We start from the raw sequence: 20,744 nt of genomic DNA, 5'->3' as shown, positions 1-20,744 counted from the left end.
AGTGAGTAAGTAAAGCATATTATGCTTACAATATTTTATTTTAATGCTCAATTGTATAATTTGAAAACTGTAAAATAGTTAGGTGCCTTAACTTTTGCATGACTCCTGCTTTGTGTACTGAAGAAGAGTGACAAACTCCATTGTCTTGCAAAATATGCATGGAGCCAGATAAAAGAAAGTCAGTTAGGTTTATAGTGTTACTTAATATAACATACTATACTCAATATACAATATCAAAAGCAGGAGTCATGCAAAAGTTACATATAAATATCACATATATTTCTGTATAACTATAAGCTCTTCCCAAGATGATTTTACTATGCTAAGCTGTATCAAAGAGCAGAAGTCTCTAAACTTTGCTGATTCCTGGAATGCTGTAGTCAAAACAAGATAGTGAACTGTTGCAGTCTCAATCCTGAGGTTGTGAGACTGTTCTTTGTGAAACCCATCAAGAAATAAGATGGATACTCTAGTGGGGTTTGTGAAATATGCACAAACTACCAGGTACAGATAGATTATTTGTATGAGGATCCTGGTTCAGGCCCCCCCTTTCCCTTTGAAATTGTTAAAGAAGCGAGATAAGAGATGAGGGGTAGATTTGAGCAATACAGAGAAACTGTGAAACTTTTAATCTGTAGCAAACAATGTTAGTATATTCAGAAATGAAGTGAAGCTTAAACTCTGAGACAGTGTGACCAGCTGCACTTCTGTCCTCCAGGGGCATTAGTATCCTACTGAATCTTCCTTTCTGTATTATACTATTTTAATCTTTGGCTAATAATTTTTGATTAATAAATTGAAATCCTGTGTTATTTGAGATCTCATGTTATTAATGTGTATTAAATTGAACTTGTAACAAAGGTGTGTTTGAAGATGAACCATTATTTCAGATGTTGTACATAGAATACATTATGATTTAATCTGGGCCCAATCTGAAGACTCAATTCTCCCCTCTCTTCTTCTTTTCCCCCACCTCAGAAAACTCCACAAAATATGCAGTTACCACTAGTTACTTTTATAAAGGTATCTTCATAGCTGTGATGGGGTGCATCTCACCATGCTAGCACCTCCTGATGGTTGTCTTGCAGATCAACTCCACAGGTCAGTATGCTGCCTCTCGGTGATGTCTTGCCTGCTGTCACTTCTATTCCTGGACCTGTGCGGCTCCAAGGACCATAGCATCCTCTTCAGTCCTCCAGCTGTGCCACACTTTGTGCACTCCCCCAATGTGGGAGAGAGTACCATAGTCCAATGATCCATCCACTTCCTTAATAGCAAGTGGGGGAGGAGACCCAGGCCCACCCACTACTCTGGGTCCCAGCCCAGGGACCCTGTAGATTGCAGCCACATGCTGCATCCCTTCCAATCTCTCAATCTATTTCCTGGGCCACTTCCCTGCAGCCCCAGTACTTTCTTTGCCCTTGCCTCAGGGCCAGCAAGGATCTCGTCCCTAGCTCCCTAAGTCACTGCTAGCAGCACTTCTCTGTCCAGGGTGCTGGCCTTCTTCCACTGTAAGGCAGGCCTCCTTGAGCTCCAGGGAGCAACTGAACCTGCTTTGCAGCTCTTCTTATATGGTCCTGCCCAGCTCTGATTGGCTGCTCCTCATAGCCTCTCTCCTATTGGCTGTTTTCTGCATAGCCTCCCTAGGGCTCCATTAACCCCTTAAGAGTGAGGCAGATGCACCATCACAATAGCCTTTTCTGTAGCCATATAATTAATCAGTCCATCCCAAGCTATATGCCTTGATTCTGAGTTCTCTATAAATGTAACTGTCAGATTGTTTAGCCTTTCCTGCACTATGGGCATACATAGATTAGATCTTGATTAATCTTAGCTTGAGGAAACTCCTTTCATTAGCAGTCATAGTTACAGGAAGACAGCAAAAAATATGCAGTGCAGTTTCTGTGTTAGAAAAACTTCTATCTAAAGACATTTTGTGAATGTAGCTAAGGAGAGCTATGGGAGCTTAAATTCATAACTGTGCTACACACTAAAAATCATGGTTTTAATAAAGACACTGGATTTATGGCTTATTACAACAATCTGTAACCTATTACAATCCCTTTCTGTCCTATGACTACAGGGATGTTAATGGGCCACTTCACCTTGAATGGTCCTTCAGAATATGTGCAAACTACTTATCTGTTCCTCATTGTACTTTTCTGTGACACTCTGTAAACCTTTTGCAGATCCAAGGAAGAACTCTGAGTCTCTCTCACAACAGAAGTGTCTCCAATGAAAGATATTACTTCACCCACCTTTTCTCTCTAATATCCTAGGACTAACATGGCTAAAACAACATTGCATACAGGGCCGGCTCTAGGAACCAGCGTTCCAAGCATGTGCTTGGGGCAGCCCTTTTCAAGGGGCGGCATTCTGGCTCTTTGGGGCGGCACTTCGGGGTTTTTTTGTTTTGGTTTGGGTTTTTTTGCTTGGAGCGGCAAAAAACCTGGTGCCAGCCCTGATTGCATACAATGTGGGACTGTGTCAAAAGCCTTGCTAAAATCAAGATATGCCACATCTAGTGCTTCTCTCTATACAGTAGGCCAGTGACTCCATCAAAGGAGGAAATTATGTTGGCTTGGCATTATCCTCTAGGTGCTTATAAATTGATTAATAATTTGTTCCTTTATATTTGCAGGTGTTGAAGTTAGACTGACTAGTCTACCATTTGTGGGATCCTCTTTGTTTTCCTTTTTAAAGATAGGTACTATGTTTTCCCTTCTCCGGTCCTCTGGGACCTCATCTATCCTCCATGAGTTTTCAAAGATAGTCACTAATGGTTTAAAAATTTCTTCAGCTAGTTCCTTAAGTATCAGGCCCTGATGATTTGAATGCATCTAACTTATCTAAATATTCTTTAACCTGTACTTTCACTTGTCTGGTTGATATCATTGTATCACTTGTTGTTAATATGAATTGTGTTAAGCCACTGATCTTTAGAGTGAAGACTGAAGCAAAATAGGCATTAAAGACTTCGGTCTTCATGGGGCTGTCCAATATTAGCTCTATTTGACTGCTAAGTAGTCGACCTACACTATTCCTCATTTTACATTAACAATAATAACTCTACTGTACATACATTTTATAAAATGGAAATAGAAAATACAAAGGGCAGAACATACTTAAGTTAATATTACTATAGGAACCTTAACTTTTAACTTTCCAGCTCCATGCTGGAATCCCTACATTGACAAAAAAGCCAGGCAGCTAGAGCTGGGCTGCCACCAGCTCCCCGTTCCCAGCCAGGCTGTGTCTACCAGGTTTCCTGCTCCCTGCTCAGGAGGAAAGAAGACTAGATGGCTGCCCCCTGCTCCTGGTGGGGAGGTGAGAAGTCTGGGCGGCTACCTCCCCTCATTCCTGGTAGGAGCACAGGGCCTACCGGGCAGCTTGGCTCTTGGCGGGGAGCTGTATGGAGCTGAGAGCTCTGGCTCTCAGCCCGCCCCCCCCACAACCACTCTTCAGTTGTTGGAAGTGTTCCTGGTGAGGACACGCACCACTGACAGAAGGAGTCTAATGTGGACATCAGCCACTGATGTAATACTGGGGTGGCTGTAAGTCAACCTACCATAGAGCGACTTAAGTCTGTAGTGCAGACATACCCTATCATTTAGCTATGTGTTTTCAAAGCATAGAGAAGCCCTGATGCATGATTGTGTCCCTGGCAATATAGCCCCTCTTACCCCCCAATCCCCCGGGGAAAAATAAAGTTAATATTACCTCTGTAAACTCAGCAGACTTTGGGTGCTCTGTCACCAAATCACATTTCCTAGACTCTGTAAACTTCTCTGTCTTTTGGGAGATAAAGCCTAATACCTCAGAAAAGTTAAATTGAACATAATCTGATGAACACGTACCCAATGAAGCCTTTCGAGGAAAGCAATAGGATTAGAGGACTAATGAGCTAGAAAGGTTTCAGGATGAGGGACTCCAAATGTGTACACTTGCTAGCAGTGAATGTGCTTCACCTGTCTGAAAGCATACAACTCAAGCAAACTAAAATTTGTAGTATGTGCACTCAGGACACAGTTTTTAAATGACCATAAAACTTAATCATAACCATGTGTGTGCAGAAGAAATGATGGCTTTGGGGTTATGACACTATATTGGGACACAAGAGATTGTGGGCAAGCCAATTAATCTGTCCACATCTCAGTTTGCAGTCTATAAAAAAGGGTACTAGTACTTCCCTTCTCTGTCTTGTCTATTTATTTTATAAGTTCCTTCTGAGCAGGAATTGTCTCTTGCTATGTGTTTGTGCAGTGCCTGCCACAATGGGGTCCCAATATTAGTCTGGGCTGGATTCTCTTATAATATAAATATTAATAATAACAGTAGAGATCAAACAGTATCACTGCATTAAAAATAAATGCTAAGCACATACAAGGCATAAATATAGTCAGTAGAGAATTTACTCTGGGGACCCTGAGCACAATTATGATACCTATTAATAGTAACAGAGATGTGCAAATAGAAGGAAAATTTTAGTGTAAAAAATTACTTCAATTCCATGTACACCTTTGAGAAAAACTGTGATGTGAAACTTGAGTGTCTATAAGGCCTTGCATTTAATCACATTCTCTTAGTTGGCTGATACTTAAAACGCAGTACAAGCAATGTGGAAAGCATTTTTAGCATAAGCATTAAGTAAGATAATTATAAGTTCATTGCAATTCAGCTGAACTCTCAAATTTTCCCTGGATAGTTAAACGAAAATGCTTGTTTCATCAAATGTAATTTGCATAAGTAAATTAATAATTACTCTCATAATTCTTTCTACTGTTGAAGATATTGGTGCTACTCATCATCCCATACTTTCCCCTGGAACCTTATAACCTCTCTGAACACTTGCATGTGTATAAAAGACATTCGACCAGATCCTGGCCCCTGGCTTGCCCTTTGTTCTGCAGTGCAATGAGCAAGCAATGATTTTCTAACAAGATAGTCCGGGATTTTTCTAATGTTGAGGAATCTCCAGGTGGCATAAAGGTAGCCTAGTCAGTTCCTCTTCACTCATTCCCCCTTTCCAGACAAAAGGGGGCTGCAGGCATGGCTGTGGGCAAGAGAGCGTGGAGCTGTAGTACATTGTGCTCCAGCAATTCTCAGTGGCAGAGCAGTCCCTGAGGGCTACTCTAGCTGTTGCAAGTCTGGCAGTTCCCATAGGATCAATCTAGCTTTCCTTAGCTGCTGTAAGTTACACAAAGGGCTAGATTATTTTTATGCCACCCAGAAATTCCTCCCATGCTGAGTCCTGGACCATTCATAGCTTTGCTGGAACTGACAATCTGCCCCATTGCGTCATCCTAAACGTCTTTACGTTACCTCGATGACCATGGTTTTCAGAAATATGTCTATGCCTTCTCTCAGCACCTGTTTCAGACCCATGCTTCTAGGAGTTTAGGGCCAAATTGTGCCACCCTTGCTTATATTACAGAATACCATGTTATAGAAGTAGTTCCGTTTATCTTAAGGGTGAGTAAGAATAATTAAGAATGACGGCATCTGGCCATTTGTAAACGCTGTTATAAACCATAAATAGAGTACAATCTCTACCCGGGGAAGAGACAGTGTTAGAAAATTGTCTCTGCCAAAGCATCAGTCATTTTATATTCCAAGATGGGTGCATTTTATATAAGGAAATATTTTATATACTATTTATGTTATTCCTAATAATGGCTGATATCTGAAAAGGCTTCAGAACAAGAGTAAAGTTATTGACATACTGGTTGTTTAGTACACAAATCTGAAGTGCTGAAAAAAATTGCAATTAACAACAAATGACCATACTCTACATCTAATTTAAACAGATTTCATCCTAAATATTGAAATTAAATAAAATGGATTTCATTTGCAATTATATTATTTATATGGGCTGATAGCTTAGCTTAGATTTCCTAATAGTTGCTCCGAAAATCAGCAGCTAGCAAAAAAAGGCAGAAAGTCACATAGCAGGGATCATTGTGTTTAAATTGTGGGAATTTCATTATAGTTCAGCTAATTGGATAGCATTTCAGATTGTTGCCTTGAAACCCACAAGCAAAGCATGCCAGCAATTCTAGCAGGAACAAATCTCTTCAAGTAAAACTAAGGAATTAATGCTTTGAAAGGATGAATACCGGAGAGAAGGGAGAGAGGTGAGAGTTTATTCAAACAGACTTCCTGCATTTTACCTGAAGTCATGCCCTACAGATTGCTAATGGAAAAGAAAATTTGTCTATGGTTTCAAATATAATAATTAATATTGTGCAAGACTGATATTTTATGCATTCCAGGTTGTTATTTCTTTTAGTAATTCTGCTGACATCAAAAAACACAAAGGGATCAAAATGTTCCAGTTAAATAATTTAAGTTTCAATTGCCTTTCTTGTTGAGACTTTAAAACTAAACTACTATTAACAGGGAATTTTAAGGAAAAAAAAAACAGATTTAAAAAAGGAAATTTACTTTTAAGCACAGTGGCCCCAATGCTGCAATGCTCATGTGAGAAAAACTAGGGCTTGTCCAGCTATACCGAAAAAAGGACAGGAGACACTTGTTTTGATTTTAATCAGACTGCAACTTTATTATTAGATGTCTGCCAGCGCCCCCTCAACCCTTTTTCCATCCAGGTCACTCAGCCAACCCATTGCTGGGATCTTACCACCCCTCGCTCAAGCCAGGGTTAAGGTGGGCTATAAGAAAGGGGAATTGGCTCCCTGTCCAGCTAGCCCTGGGAGCTCTGAACCACATCCCCGCCCATTCCACTCCTTTAACAAACATGTCCTTTTAAAGTCATTTATCTTTTTAAAGCCATTTATTTGATCCTTGTATCCCTTCCCTATGGAGTACCTGCACTGGAAATCCACCACACGGAGGCACCAGCAATTAGCTTGGCTGCCTCCCTCACAAACCCATTGTGTTTCCAGACATCTCCTAATGTCCCCTTTTATATTGGCCAAAAACGTGTCTGCACCCAAATCTGTCAGGTGAACCACATCCTCACAAAATATGGTGCCCCATATGCTATTCACAACTGTCCTATGGCCCCAAGGAATTTGGCCACTTTCCTGTTCCCATACCCCCTAGCCTTGTCCACCCAGGAGGGCTTCACAGCTCCCAGCCAGACCCAGTGTCGGAGCACGTCCATCAACACAAATTTTACTCTTAGAAAATATCCCAGGATCTGGCTCAACTCCCTCTTCACTCTGAGGCCTGGTCTACACTACAAGTTTAGGTCAAATTTAGCAGCATTAAATCAAATTAAGCCTGGTCATGTCCACATGATGAAGCCCTTTTTTTTTACTTAAAGGGCCCTTTAAACCGATTTTTTTACTCCACCTCCGATGAGGGGATTAGCGCTGAAATCGGCCTTTCCGGGTCAGATTTGGGGTAGTGTGGACGGAATTCGATGGTATTGGCCTCCAGGAGCTATCCCAGAGTGCTTCATTCTGACCGCTCTGGGCAGCACTCTCAACTCAGATGCGCTGACCAGGTAGACAGGAAAAGCCCCGCGAACTTTTGAATTTCATTTCCTGTTTGCCCAGCGTGGAGAGCACAGGTGACCACGCAGAGCTCATCAGCACAGGTAACCATGATGGAGTCCCAGGATTGTAAAAGAGCTCCAGCATGGACCGAACGGGAGGTACGGGATCTGCTCGCAATATGGGGAGACGAATCAGTGCTAGCTGAACTCTGTAGCAGTAAACGAAAAGCCGAATTCTGTTGCCTGGCACTGCGTGAGTGATCTCTCACACCAAACCGGCAGGCCCTCAATATAAGAGGAAAAATGTGACCTTGTAACGAAAGCACATGTGCTGTGTAATGTGCACAGCAAAATTTAACGTGAAACAATGTATCCATTGTTTTCTAAAATGTGTCTCTTTAACCACCTCTCCCTTCCCCTCCACCAGCTGCAAATGTTTCTCCTTCACAGAGGCTAGTGAAGATTAGAAGGAGAAAATGGCGGACTCAGGATGATATGTTCTTGAAGCTCCAGATGTCCTCCCACGCTGACAGAGCACAGCAGAATGCATGTAGGCAGACAATGTCAGAGTGCAGAAAAGCACAATATGAATGAGAGGAGAGGTGGCGGGCTGAATCGCGGGCTGAAGAGAGCAAGTGGCGGGCTGAAGAGGATAGGTGGCGTCAGCTTGCTGACAGAAGGCAAGAGTCGATGCTCCGGCTGCTGGAGCATCAAACTGATATGCTCCAGTGTATGGTTGAGATGCAGGAAAGGCAGCAGGAGCAGAGACCGCCGCTACAGCCCCTCTGTAACCAACAACCCTCCTCCCCAAGTTCCGCAGCCTCCTCACCCAGACGCCCAAGAACGCAGTGGGGGGGCCTCCGGCAATCCAGCCACTCCACCCCAGAGGATTGCCCAAGCATCAGAAGGCTGGCCTTCAATAAGTGTTACAGTTTTAAATTGCAGTATGTCCTTGTCCTTCCCTCCTTCCCCACCCCACCCGGCGCTTCCCTCCTTTCCCACCCCTCCCGGGCTACGTTGGCAGTTATCCTATTTGTGTGATGAATTAATAAAGAATCCATGAATGAGAAGTAACAATGACTTTATTGCCTCTGCAAGCGGTGATCAAAGGGGGGAGGGGAGAATGGTTAGCTTACAGGGAAGTAGAGTGAAGCAGGGGGAGGGGTTCATCAAGGAGAAACGAACAGAAGTTTCACACCGTAGCCTGGCCAGTCACAAACCTCGTTTTCAAAGCTTCTCTGATGTGCACCGCGCCCTGCTGTACTCTTCTAACCGCCCTGGTGTCTGGCTGCACGTAATCAGCAGCCAGGTGATTTGCCTCAACCTCCCACCCCGCCATAAATGTCTCCCCCTTACTCTCACAGATATTGTGGAGCACACAGCAAGCAGCAATAACAATGAGGATATTGGTTTCGCTGAGGTCTATCCGAGTCAGTAAACTGCACCAGTGTGCTTTTAAACATGGAAATGCACATTCTACCACCATTCTGCACTTGCTCAGCCTACAGTTGAACAGGTCCTGACTACTATCCAGGCTGCCTGTGTACGGCTTCATGAGCCATGGCATTAAGGGGTAGGCTGTGTCCCCAAGGATAACTATAGGCATTTCAACATCCCCAACAGTTATTTTCTGGTCTGGGAAGGAAGTCCCTTCCTCCAGCTTTTGAAACGGACCAGAGTTCCTGAAGCTGGGGGGAGGGATAGCTCAGTGGTTTGAGCATTGGCTTGCTAAACTCAGGGTTGTGAGCTCAATCCTTGAGGGGGCCATTTAGGGATTTAGTGCAGGATTGGTCCTGCTTTGAGCAGGAGGTTGGACTAGATGACCTCCTGAGGCCCTTGAAACCCTGATATTTTATGATCATGTACCTTTCCCACACGGATGTTAGTGAAACATCTCTTGTGATCCACCAGGACTTGCAGCAGCATTGAAAAGTATCCTTTTTGGTTTATGTACTCGCTGGCTTGGTGCTCCGGTGACAAGATAGGGATATGGGTTCCGTCTATCGCCCAACCACAGTTTGGGAATCCCATTACAGCAAAGCCATCCACTATGACCTGCACGTTTCCCAGAGTCACTACCCTTGATACCAGCAGGTCTTTGATTGCATTGGCTACTTGGATCACAGCAGCCCCCACAGTAGATTTGCCCACTCCAAATTGATTCCTGACTGACTGGTAGCTGTCTGGCATTGCAAGTTTCCACAGGGCTATCGCCACTCTCTTCTCAACTGTGAGGGCTGCTCTCATCCTGATATTCTTGTACTTCAGGGCAGGGGAAAGCAACTCACAAAGTTCCATGAAAGTGCCCTTACGCATGCGAAAGTTTCGCAGCCACTGGGAATCATCCCACACCTGCATCACGATGCGGTCCCACCAGTCTGTGCTTGTTTCCTGGGACCAGAATCAGCGTTCCATGGCATGAACCTGCCCCATTAACACTATGATTTGCAGATTGCTGGGGCCCATATTTTGTGAGAGGTCTATGTCCATGTCAATTTCTTCATCATTCTCGTCGCCGCGCTGCAATCGCCTCCTCACCTGGTTTTGCTTTGGCATATTCTGGCTCTGCATATACTCCAGGATAATGCGCGTGGTGTTCATAGTGCTCATAATTGCCGCGGTGATCTGAGTGGGCTCCATGATCCCAGTGCTATGGCTTCTGGGCTGAAAAGGCGCAAAACTATTGTCTGAGGGAGGGAGGGGCGAGTGACGACATGGCTTACAGGGAATTAAAATCAACAAAAGTGGCTGTGCGTCAGGGAGAAACACAAACAACTGTCACACAGAATGCCCCCCCCCCAAAGATTGAACTCAAAACCCTGGGTTTAGCAGGCCATTGATATCACAGAGGGAGGGGGAAGCAAATGAATACAGAACAAATCTGGTCCATCTATCTTTTACATCTTAGGCTGGCAGCAGACGGTGCAGCATGACTGATAGCCATTGGTATCTTCTGGGTGCTAGGCAGAAGATGCTGCATTACGACTGCTAGCCATCATCGTCAAGACAGTGCAGTAGGACTGCTGGCAGGACTGTGTCTCCAGGAAACAAAACATGTCTGCCCAGGTGCCTCTGACAGAACTCACTGAGGAGTACAACGATGACGGATACCAGACATAATACACCATCTACTGCCAAAAGGAAAGGAGCTGCTGCTGTATAGCAATGCAGTCCCTCGTCTGCCAGCACCCAGATAGCCAATGATGGTTACCAGACATACTGCACCGTCTACTGCCAAAAGGCAATTAGCTGCTGCTGTGTAGCAATGCAGTGCCACGTCTGCCGGCACCCAGATGACATATGGTGACGGTGAGCTGAGCTGAGCTGAGCGGGCTCCATGCTTGCCGTGGTATGTTGTCTGCACAGGTAACCCAGGAAAAAAGGCGCAAAATGATTGTCTGCCGTTGCTCTCATGGATGCCCGGGGGTGCGGGGGGAGGCTGACGACATGTACCCAGAATCCTCTGCAACACTGTTTTTACCTCATCAGGCATTGGAATCTCAACCCAGAATTCCAATGGGTGGCGGAGACTGTGAGAATTGTGGGATAGCTACCCACAGTGCAACACTCCGGAAGTCAATGCTAGCCTCGGTACTGTGGACGCTGTCCGCCGACTTAATGCACTTAGAGCATTTTATGTGGGGACACACAATCGACTGTAAAAAAACGATTTCTACAAAAACAGCTTCTATAAATTCGACCTGATTTCGTAGTGTAGACATACTCTGAGTATTAAGTCCACCCTTTTACACATTCCCAAATCATTTTGCCCAAGCAGTTATCTCTGGTGACTGCTGATGAGTTCCCACGGCATACAGCAGTGGCATTGACTGGTCTCATAACATGCCCCTCTTTCCATGCCAATTCAGGATTGCACCACCACTGAAGCCTAGCTGCAAACCCTCAGGCTACTTGGACACTTACCTATGTGCCCAATAACGAATACTGTGCCCTGAGATCCACACCACTGTGCATGACCGGTCTTTCCACATCTGGAATGCAATTACAACAAATTAATGCTAACTCCCCACCTGGGGTTTCACAAACATTCTGTATGCTTCCAAATGCTAATGCCCGATTGCCTGAAATGCCTCTGCCTCCATACCCAGCTGTGCTGCTGCTGTTGCTGCCCGAATATAATGCACTATTTGGTGTAGTCCAGCTGCCTGCATCACTGCCCAATGCAACACTGTACTACATTTTCAAATGCTGAACAGGATATTATAGATCCTATGGGCATAGCTTTGGCAAAATAAAATTGTCCCTCGAAAGAGAAACCTAAAAGGTTGAAGCCCAGTGAATGTACTGGCAGCAGTAGAAAAGCAGACTTGATATCATATTTAGCCATTAGTATCCCTGGGCCAAAGGACCTAATCATACGCATGGCTTTGTCCGTGGAGGAATAGCGCATGGAACACAGAATTGGGCCTATTACATCATTAATGGAGCTACCCCCATGGATATGATAGGTGATGAATTAATCAATATTCCCCTGGAGCCTTCTTGGGGACCAAGCCTGGGGGCGGGGGGGAGAACCTGCATATTCTCTATAGGCAATTCTTGGAATTGCCCTGCTACCTACACTCATTTATTTCTGGTATAATCTTTTTCTTTACAACCCCACCAATGACTTCAATTTTTTTGACATCACATGACTCCTAGTCCACATAAAGGGGATCTGAAACCCCACCTACAATATGCCCCATCTACTTTTTTAGGGTAATCCTGCAGAAGCACCTTTAACACCTCTAGCTTAACTGGAGATGGTGTCCTTATCTATTCCCCTGCTTTCAGATCATGCCCCGCCATCGCTTGGGTTCTGTCCCACATATGCTGCTCTGCTCCAGCCCAGCCAAACCTGCAGGTGGCACTTGACCCATCCTTCCCATCCTTCCCCCTCCCCCCCCCATGCTACCTTCCCCTACTGCTCTGGCAAGAATGGACTGTACGGGCTCCAAAGCGTATTTTGCAAACATGCCTGAATTTACACATGCTGAGAGAACAACTGCTTTCATTGAATGACCAACAAATACTGTTATGCGACTCAGGCCTCTGCCGAGCTTGCTGTGGAATGTATAGGACATTATCCCTGTGCCATTATCCATTCAAACCACAGTATATGATGTGGTATGTCCGACTGGATCCCAGTTTGTGTTGCTGCCCTTAGTTTAAACTGTTTTTCATAATTAAACCAAAACATGCCCCCGAATGCATTATAAGCCCACCTGATTATATCACTATATTTAAACAGGGCTGGAATTCTCTCTGCGTAAGCTTTTGCAATAGCACCTGAGTAAATAAGGAAGGCAGCCTCACTATTTTCCCATGTTCTAGCTACCATTGGTTGCTTGGCCATCAATTTGTTCTGCTTGCTCTGTCCCAGCTTACTGTCTGTCAACACCTCCCTGAGCAACGGGGATAATATGCCCACATATTCACTGCTCAGAATTTTATCTCTGGTAGTATTGAGAAGATGAACACCCTCAGGGTCAGCCACCCCAGCATAACCATACTCAGGACTGACCATTGGGGCACCCTCAGTGCCCTGTTGTCCCTCAGCTACCCTGGGACAGCAACTCCATCTCATGACTTTACAGTCCTTGACAATGGGAGAGTTAAAAGGTGCCCAGGGCTCCCTGCCCCACTAAGGTCAGATGTGTGAGACGATAGAAGATGTCTCCTCGCCCCACTAATGGTCAGATGTGTGGAACTACAGAAGATGGCATGGGAAGATACATAAGAATACACTTATATTCTGCCTATATTCTGGATAGTGAAACTTGTTTATTAATTCATTATGAACTGACACAAGAAAAAGCTGAAGAGGAATGTGAAACAATGGTTATAATTTCAGAAATTAAAAATAATCACAAGAGACCTTACCGAAAAAGGCAATATTTTAAAACTGTGGACCAGATGCTCAGCTTGTGTAAATTGATGAAGTGTCATTGAAGACCAATTTCAGCCTATGAGGTTATAAATAATCAAGAGCACCTATGTGGAATATTGAAAATGCAGCTGCATATATATGCAATACTTTTCAGCAAAATATATGTTTTTTAAGTGTCTAAAATGTGACTAAATGCAAAGAGACATCTGACACAAATATGGTGAGTCTGTCATAGTGCAGAGACTTCTACAGGAAGCAAAGTTTTATGCAGACTACCCTGCTAAGCATGTATTTACTTGGCACCCATATCCTAGTGGAAAAGTCTAACCAACTTGCTAGCAGGCACAATGCCATTCTAACAGATGGTTGAGAGAATAGAAAGCCAAGAGACCATGAATGAACATCAAATGTGTTTGCTGAGGGCATGAGTCCCAGTTATGAATGCCCAAACATCTGTCTTGTCCTAAGGTTATTCACCTATGGTTGATGGGATGTGCCATCACGAATCCATCTCATTGCTAGAGTAACTTTCAAGAAAACTTTCTTTTGCAGTTATGTGTCCTCAACCCCTTTTATTTTTCACAGCAATGAGTCCACAGAATTTATCAAAACAAAGTTACATAGCCCTAATCTCTGCATTTCTGCTAAACTGGTTGGTTGGCCATAGAAAATTGTTGCATAACTTTGCTGAATACCAGCAGTAATCAAGTTACTGTATTATATTACAGTTTAGGAATATCATTTTCACTCAGAAAAAGTAAAATAAGGCTGTTTAATCCAAGATTACTGAAGATGTATTAGGTGCTACAAATTTATTAATTTAATAAAAATGCTTCAAAATCACTTAATTTTAAAACATATTAATGTATGGATTATGGCTGGGCAGTGGAAGAGGAGTGGTTATGATGATTATTAGGCCTAGTGCTGAAAGATCATACTCATACAAGTAGTCCTGAAAATGACTGCACCACATCTTAAGTGTGGCAGGGGGTATTGTCCGGCTTGCCAGGGCAGGAGGAATAATGCTTTCCATGAGGGGGTGCAGTGGAGAGAGGCTCAGAAGCTGCTGCAAAAGAGGAATGGGTCAGCATGGCAACGCTCACTCATACCCTAGGGACTGGAAGGGCTGGGGAGTTGAAAAAGGGCAGGCTCAGTAGGAGAGGACGCTTTTCCCAGGACCATGCAGAGCAGCAGCCGAGGTCAGAGGACACTGGCACACGAGTCTGCATGGCACAAAGTAGACACAGGATGGTCAGAGCAGGAAAGTAGTTATGGCAGGGGGAGTTAGGATCTGGTTCCCAGCTCCCAGCTTTTTTGCTAACTATCATCAGGCATAGGGAAGAGTGGGAGAGGAATGAACATCCCTCCTTCCCTCCCTTAGCAATGGAGCTGTGGGAAGAGGTGTAGGGGATCAAGTTTCAGGTTTTTCCAGCTGCGGGCAGATGAGAGCAGCCCCTCGTTGGACTCAGCGCCATCACTAGAACACAGAGGCAGTGTGGTTTCAAACAGAGCACAGGGTGGATCAAGTGGGGGGCCAGTGAGGATCCTTGCCTATAGGCAAGGGGCTGGTCCCAGGACAGGGGCTGGTGGAGCCAAAGATGATGTGTCTGATTATCAAAGGCAGTCTCCCAGGCTGATGGCTGGGCATGGCTCCAGAGTAGCTGGCAGTGTTTGCAGGTGGGGCAGTCAGCAGGTAATTGATACAAGTGGTCAAGGTAGTTGCTTCTGAGATTGTTTCCACAGCATTGCAGGGCTTCAAAAGTGTACTGGGTTGCCCAGAACTGGGACTCTAAATTTAACATAATGCAGGAGATGAGGGTGATATTGATTCCAGGGGAGTTGGATCGGCAACAGGTAGAGATTGCAGGGACATGTGGTGCAGGTGAGCCCCTGCCATACAATGTGGCAACAAGTGTCAGTTGTGCTGGCCTTGGTGAGTTTCGGGGTCCAGGCCCAATTTATTCCTCTGGGGCTTTTCATGGAGGAGATGAGGGTGGACCTAGCAGGGCAATAAATAGGCCAGGGGGAGGATTGGGAGTCATAGAAGCTGTATCAGAGATGTTTGAGGTGCACATGCCCGGTAGGGAAGCTAATGGTATTTCACAGCTGGCACAAGCTGCTACAAGCTAACTTTGTCGCAATTGTTGCAACAGCTGAGAACATCCATGGGTGAGGGGCCTGGAAGGAGTAGTAAGGGAAGCAGAGAATGGACATGAGATTGGGAGACAGGCAATAAGTAGGCGGCTTCCCCAAGATGAAAAAGGAGAATTAAAGCTTGAGACCATGAAAAATGCCCATTTTCCACTTATTGCTGGCAAAAAGACAGTGTGGCCTCCTGTCAAATTTGGCCTTGGTAAATTATGTAGTCATGACTCTTAGGCTTGATTACTGAAATTCTTACTATCTACATATGAAACTGCTGACCTTAAGAAAGCTGGAAATACCTTAGAACACAGCAACTTCTATGCTCAGTAACCACATGATCATGGTATCTGAAAAAATAATAATCAACTGAGTTTATCCACACAACAGCCATGAGAAGTAAAAAATACTATCCATATTTTACAAATGGGGGACTGAGGCACAGGGTAGGTTAAGTTACTTTCTCCTGGGGCTGTGCCAGGAATGGACCACAGATCTCTTGACTTCCACTGTAGTGCCCTGTTCATTAGACCATTCTTCCTACTCTAACATCACCATGCTTTGCTCTGTTCAGTTGCTCCCCATTGAATAATCTGCCAGATTCAAGGCCCCGACCCTCAGCTTTAAACTCTTTTAAGAGTATGATATGTCTCTTTTTCTCACTTTGTCTCCCCAACCCACTCCAGGGAAAAGTCAAGGCCTTACGTTCTGTTACGTCTTCTTATTTAGAGGCAGAGAGAAAGCTAAAAAGTGAGAGAAAGTGATACATTTCCAAGTGAAAATATCATTTTCTCTCTGTAACCATTTAAAAATTTAACAGATAAAAGTATTTTCTCTTTTAAGCATTACTCTTTGAACACTAAAACTTTCAATGTGTTTGACGTTCAGCACTAATACATTTCCCCCCTTCCCTTTTTTTAGTGGCAAACGGGGGAAAGGTGGTAGAGTAAAAAGCAGGGGGTGGGATTCTCACCCCTGCTGTAGCCCCTTTATGCCAGGTAAAATGGCCAGAAAAGCATAAAGAGGATCTAAAATCCCCATTGCTGGTTGAGGGAGGATTATTTCAGCAAGGAACTGAGGAAGACAGACATAAGGCTTTTTTCAAGATCCCTCTTGGGGTAGGTGGGAGGGGCATGTTGAGTGTCATGAATCACACAGTCCCCCAGGGCTGTCTAAATTATGCTACAAGCCATGGAGCACTCCAGGATTGCGGGGGTGCAGGGAGGGTTGAAAACCACTGTACTCCCCTTCTCCCAGGTTGTGAGTCCTTTGCTGTACCATTTAGAGGCACAGCACAGATTCTCACACACTATTCTGAAATGAAAAAATTTAAAAATACCAAAATATTTAAGAGTCCCCCCTACCCAAGAAAATACTTCATTTCAAAAATATTTGGAAAACAGAACATTTCATTTTGACCACCCCCACCCATTTTTTTTAAATCGAAAATCACCTTTGTATACAAAATATTAAACAGATCTACTCTTAATCTGTTACCAAGTAGTAACCAAGTCATTATTAATAACCATTACATCAGACAGGCACCCTTAAATACTTAAAAAATATGTTTTATATCACTAGATAATTTTACATCAATATTTACAGAATATCCTTAATTTTGCTTTTCTTAGTCATTCCTAATCTCAGCATAGGGAATTCCAAAAATAATAAAGGCTTGTCTACATGGAGACTTAGGGTATGTCTACACTATGAAATTAGGTCAATTTTATAGAAGTCGATTTTTAGAAATTAATTTTATACAGTCGATTGCGTATGTCCACACTAGGCACATTAAGTCAGTGGAGTGTGTCCTCACTACTGTGGCTAGCATTGACTTACGGAGCGGTGCACTGTGGTAGCTACCCCACAGTTTCTGAAGTCTCTGCCGCTCATTGGAATTCTGGGTTAAGCTCCCAATGCCTGATGGGGCAAAAACATTGTTGCGGGTGGTTTTGGGTACATGTCATCAGTCGCCCCTCCCTCCGTGAAAGCAATGGCAGACAATTGTTTCACGCCAGACACCAGGGTGATTAGAAGAGCACAGCAAGACGCACTGAGCATCAGAGAGGCTTTGAAAACCAGTTTCATGACTGGCCAGCCTTCGGTGTGACAGTTGTGTGTGTTTCTCCTTGATACAAGTGCCCCTCCCCCCCCCCGCTTTGTTGATTTGAATTCTCTGTAAGCCAACCACCCTCCCGCTTCAAAATAAAGTAACTATTGTTTTGAAACCATGCATTCTTACTTCATTAATTAAAAAAAAAAAAAAAATGAGATAACGGACAAGGTACCCTGGGTGGGATGGGGGAGGAGGGAAGGACAAGGCCACATTGCTATTTATAACCACATTAAAAATCAAACTGTTTGAATGACAGCCTTTTGTTGCTTGGGCCATACTCTGGAGAGGAGTGGCTGGGTGCCCGGAGCCTCCCCCCCGCCATGTGCTTGGGCATCTGGGCAGGGCCGGCTCTAGGTTTTTTGCCGCCCCAAGCAAAAAACATTTTGGCTGCTCACCACCCAGGCCTTGGGCTCTCCCCCGCACCCTGCCCACACCCCCTGCCGCCCCAACCCTGGGCTCTACCCCCCACCCCACCCGCACCCTCTGCCACCCCAACCCTGGGCTCTACCCCCCACCCCACCCGCACCCTCTGCCACCCCAACCCTGGGCTCTCTCCCCCATCCCACCCGCACCCCCTGCTTCCCCAACCCTGGGAACGCCCCCCACCTGCACGCTCTGCTGCCCCAACCTTGGGATTTCCCTCCCTCCCACCCCACCCACACCCCCTGCCACCCCAACTCTGGGCTCTCCCCCCCACCCCACCCACACCGCCTGCCGCCCCAGCGCTGGGCTTCCCCCCACCAGCGCTGACTCTGCCCACTCCCCCCTTGCCTCCAGCTGGTCCAGTGCTGGCAGGGTCGGGGTAAGCAGTGGGGCTCCTGGGCCGCGCCTCAGCCCAGGGTCTCTCCAGCCGGGGCTCCTGCCTCCAGGACCGGCCGGGACCGGGGAGGACAGAGCTGGGGGACTGCCCCGGCAGGGGGCTGAGGAGCCAGGGCAGAGCAGCCCCAGAGGGAGCGGAGCCCCGGAGAGTGGGACGCAGGCCCTGCACGGCAGCACCCCACCCTCTATGACCCCACTTCTGCTGCTGCTGCTGGCCGCCCTGCCGCAGTCCCTGGGCAGCTCTGGCTGCTTCGCCCAGCCCTGGCTGCGGTGCTGGGGGGCGGCCGCCCTGAGGCACCTGCAGGCAGCTCCGTGTGTCCTGAGGGCGGCCCCCAGCCGGAGTGTCCCGTGCTCGGAGCCTGCCCGGCCATAAGGTGCAGGCGCTGCTCCCCGACACGAACCGCAAAGGCACCAGGGCACTCCCGGTGCAGGATACACTGCTGCTGCCAGGGCTGACTCTAGGCTTTTGCCGCCCAAGCGCCAAAAAAAAGAGGCTGGCTGGAATGCCACCCCTGAAAATGTGCCACCCCAAGCACCTGCTTGGTTTTCTGGTGCCTGGAGCTGGCCCTGCATCTGGGTGAGGAGGCTATGGAACAATGGGAGGAGGGTAGGCGGTTATACAGTAGATGTAGCGGTGGTCTGTGCTCTTGTTGGCTTTCCTGCAGCTCCAACAGATGCTTCATCATGTCTGTTTGCTCCCCCATTAGCCTCAGCATCGCGTCCTGCCTCCGCTCTTCGAGCTCACTTAATTCTTTCCTAGCCTCTGCCACTGAATGCCTCCATGTATTAAGCTGTGCCCTATCAGTGCAGGAGGACTGCATGAGCTCGGAAAACATGTAATCGCGAGTGCATTTTTTTCACCTTCTAATCTGCGATAACCTCAGGGACAGAGATGATAGGGGAGAGTAGAAACAATCTACGTTCTACAATTCTGGGGGGACTGCATGGTCACCTGTGCTGTTGAGTTTGCCACGCTGACCAAACAGGAAATGAAATTCAAAAGGCTTTTCCTATATACCTGGCTAGTTCATCAGAGTTCAAAGTGCTGTCCAGAGCAAAGTGCTTTCTTCTGGGATAGCTCCTGGAGGCCAATACCATCAATTTGAGTCCGCACTATCCCAAATTCGTTCCAGCAAAGTCAATTTTAGCACTACTCCCCTTGCGGGGGAGGAGTACAGAAGTCGATTTTAAGAGCCCTTTAGGTTGACAGAACAGGGTTGGTTGTGTGGACGCATTCATTTTTAAATCAACCTAACGTAGCTAAATTCGAAGTGTAGTGTAGACCAGGCCTTAGTGTGTGGCAAGTCAGAGTCTGAATCTACGCTGTATTAGCTTCCTGTTTCGTAATTGTCTGTTTGGACCTTACTACCACACACTACAATCCATAATGCTCTTTTGTACTGCTGTTTAACAGACTCTGTGTAGACAGGGCATAAGGTAATAATGTTATTGAAGGAAATCAAAAAGTTAAAAATACTGCTGTATCTCTAAGGTTCATGATGTTCCAAAAATTCTACAATCAGCTTTTGAAAGACTATAATATTTTTTATTGTAATATGTAAACGTTTCCCATTTCAGCAAAAATTGTCAGGATTGAGTCCAATATATTTTTTTTGCAAGTTTGTGTCAAATTCAGTCAATAGTTTCAGCTGAAAAAATTTCAAAGAAGTCAGAATGTAATATTTTGAAATTTGTTTAGAAATTTAGCTAGGTATATTTTAGAAAACAAACACATTTAAAGGGTACAAAAATATATTTGAAAACTAAGGAAAATGTGGAGGAAATTGTTTCAAGTTGAACAAAACTTTTTGTTTGACCCAAAACAATTTTTTTCTTCAGATTTTTCAGTTTAGCTACTGAACCAAAAAATCAATTATTTGCTCAGCTTCAGTGTCAGGAGTTAGGTAAAAGTATTTTAGGTGGCTGTGTGTATACCCACCGGCAGAAATTTAGGCACGTTGGGGACTTTAGCAGAGATGCCTAGGGACTTTAGGCCCCTGCAGGATTAGGCAGCAGCTGAGCAGAGCTTTTCTGATTGCAGTGGTGCCTGTGTGTTAGACATAGGTCCCTTTATAAATCTAGCCCCTAGGGTCACACGTTATCCTTTACATTCATTGTTACTTTTTCACTGACAAAGGCATTAGAAAACCTACAAAAAATAAATAAGTACAAAATGCAAACAGTGAGTGGTGGAAGAAATTCCTCACAACATATTTGTTTACAACATAAAATCAAAATAGAAATGTTGCTCTATTAATTGAACACCACATATCTCTGGGGATTTACAGTATTTTTGTTGGTCAAGGTCATGAAAG

The sequence above is a fragment of the Malaclemys terrapin genome, chromosome 5 (assembly GCF_027887155.1).
Source record: "Malaclemys terrapin pileata isolate rMalTer1 chromosome 5, rMalTer1.hap1, whole genome shotgun sequence".
Taxonomy (NCBI): domain Eukaryota; kingdom Metazoa; phylum Chordata; order Testudines; family Emydidae; genus Malaclemys; species Malaclemys terrapin.
This window is presented reverse-complemented; position numbering follows the sequence as displayed.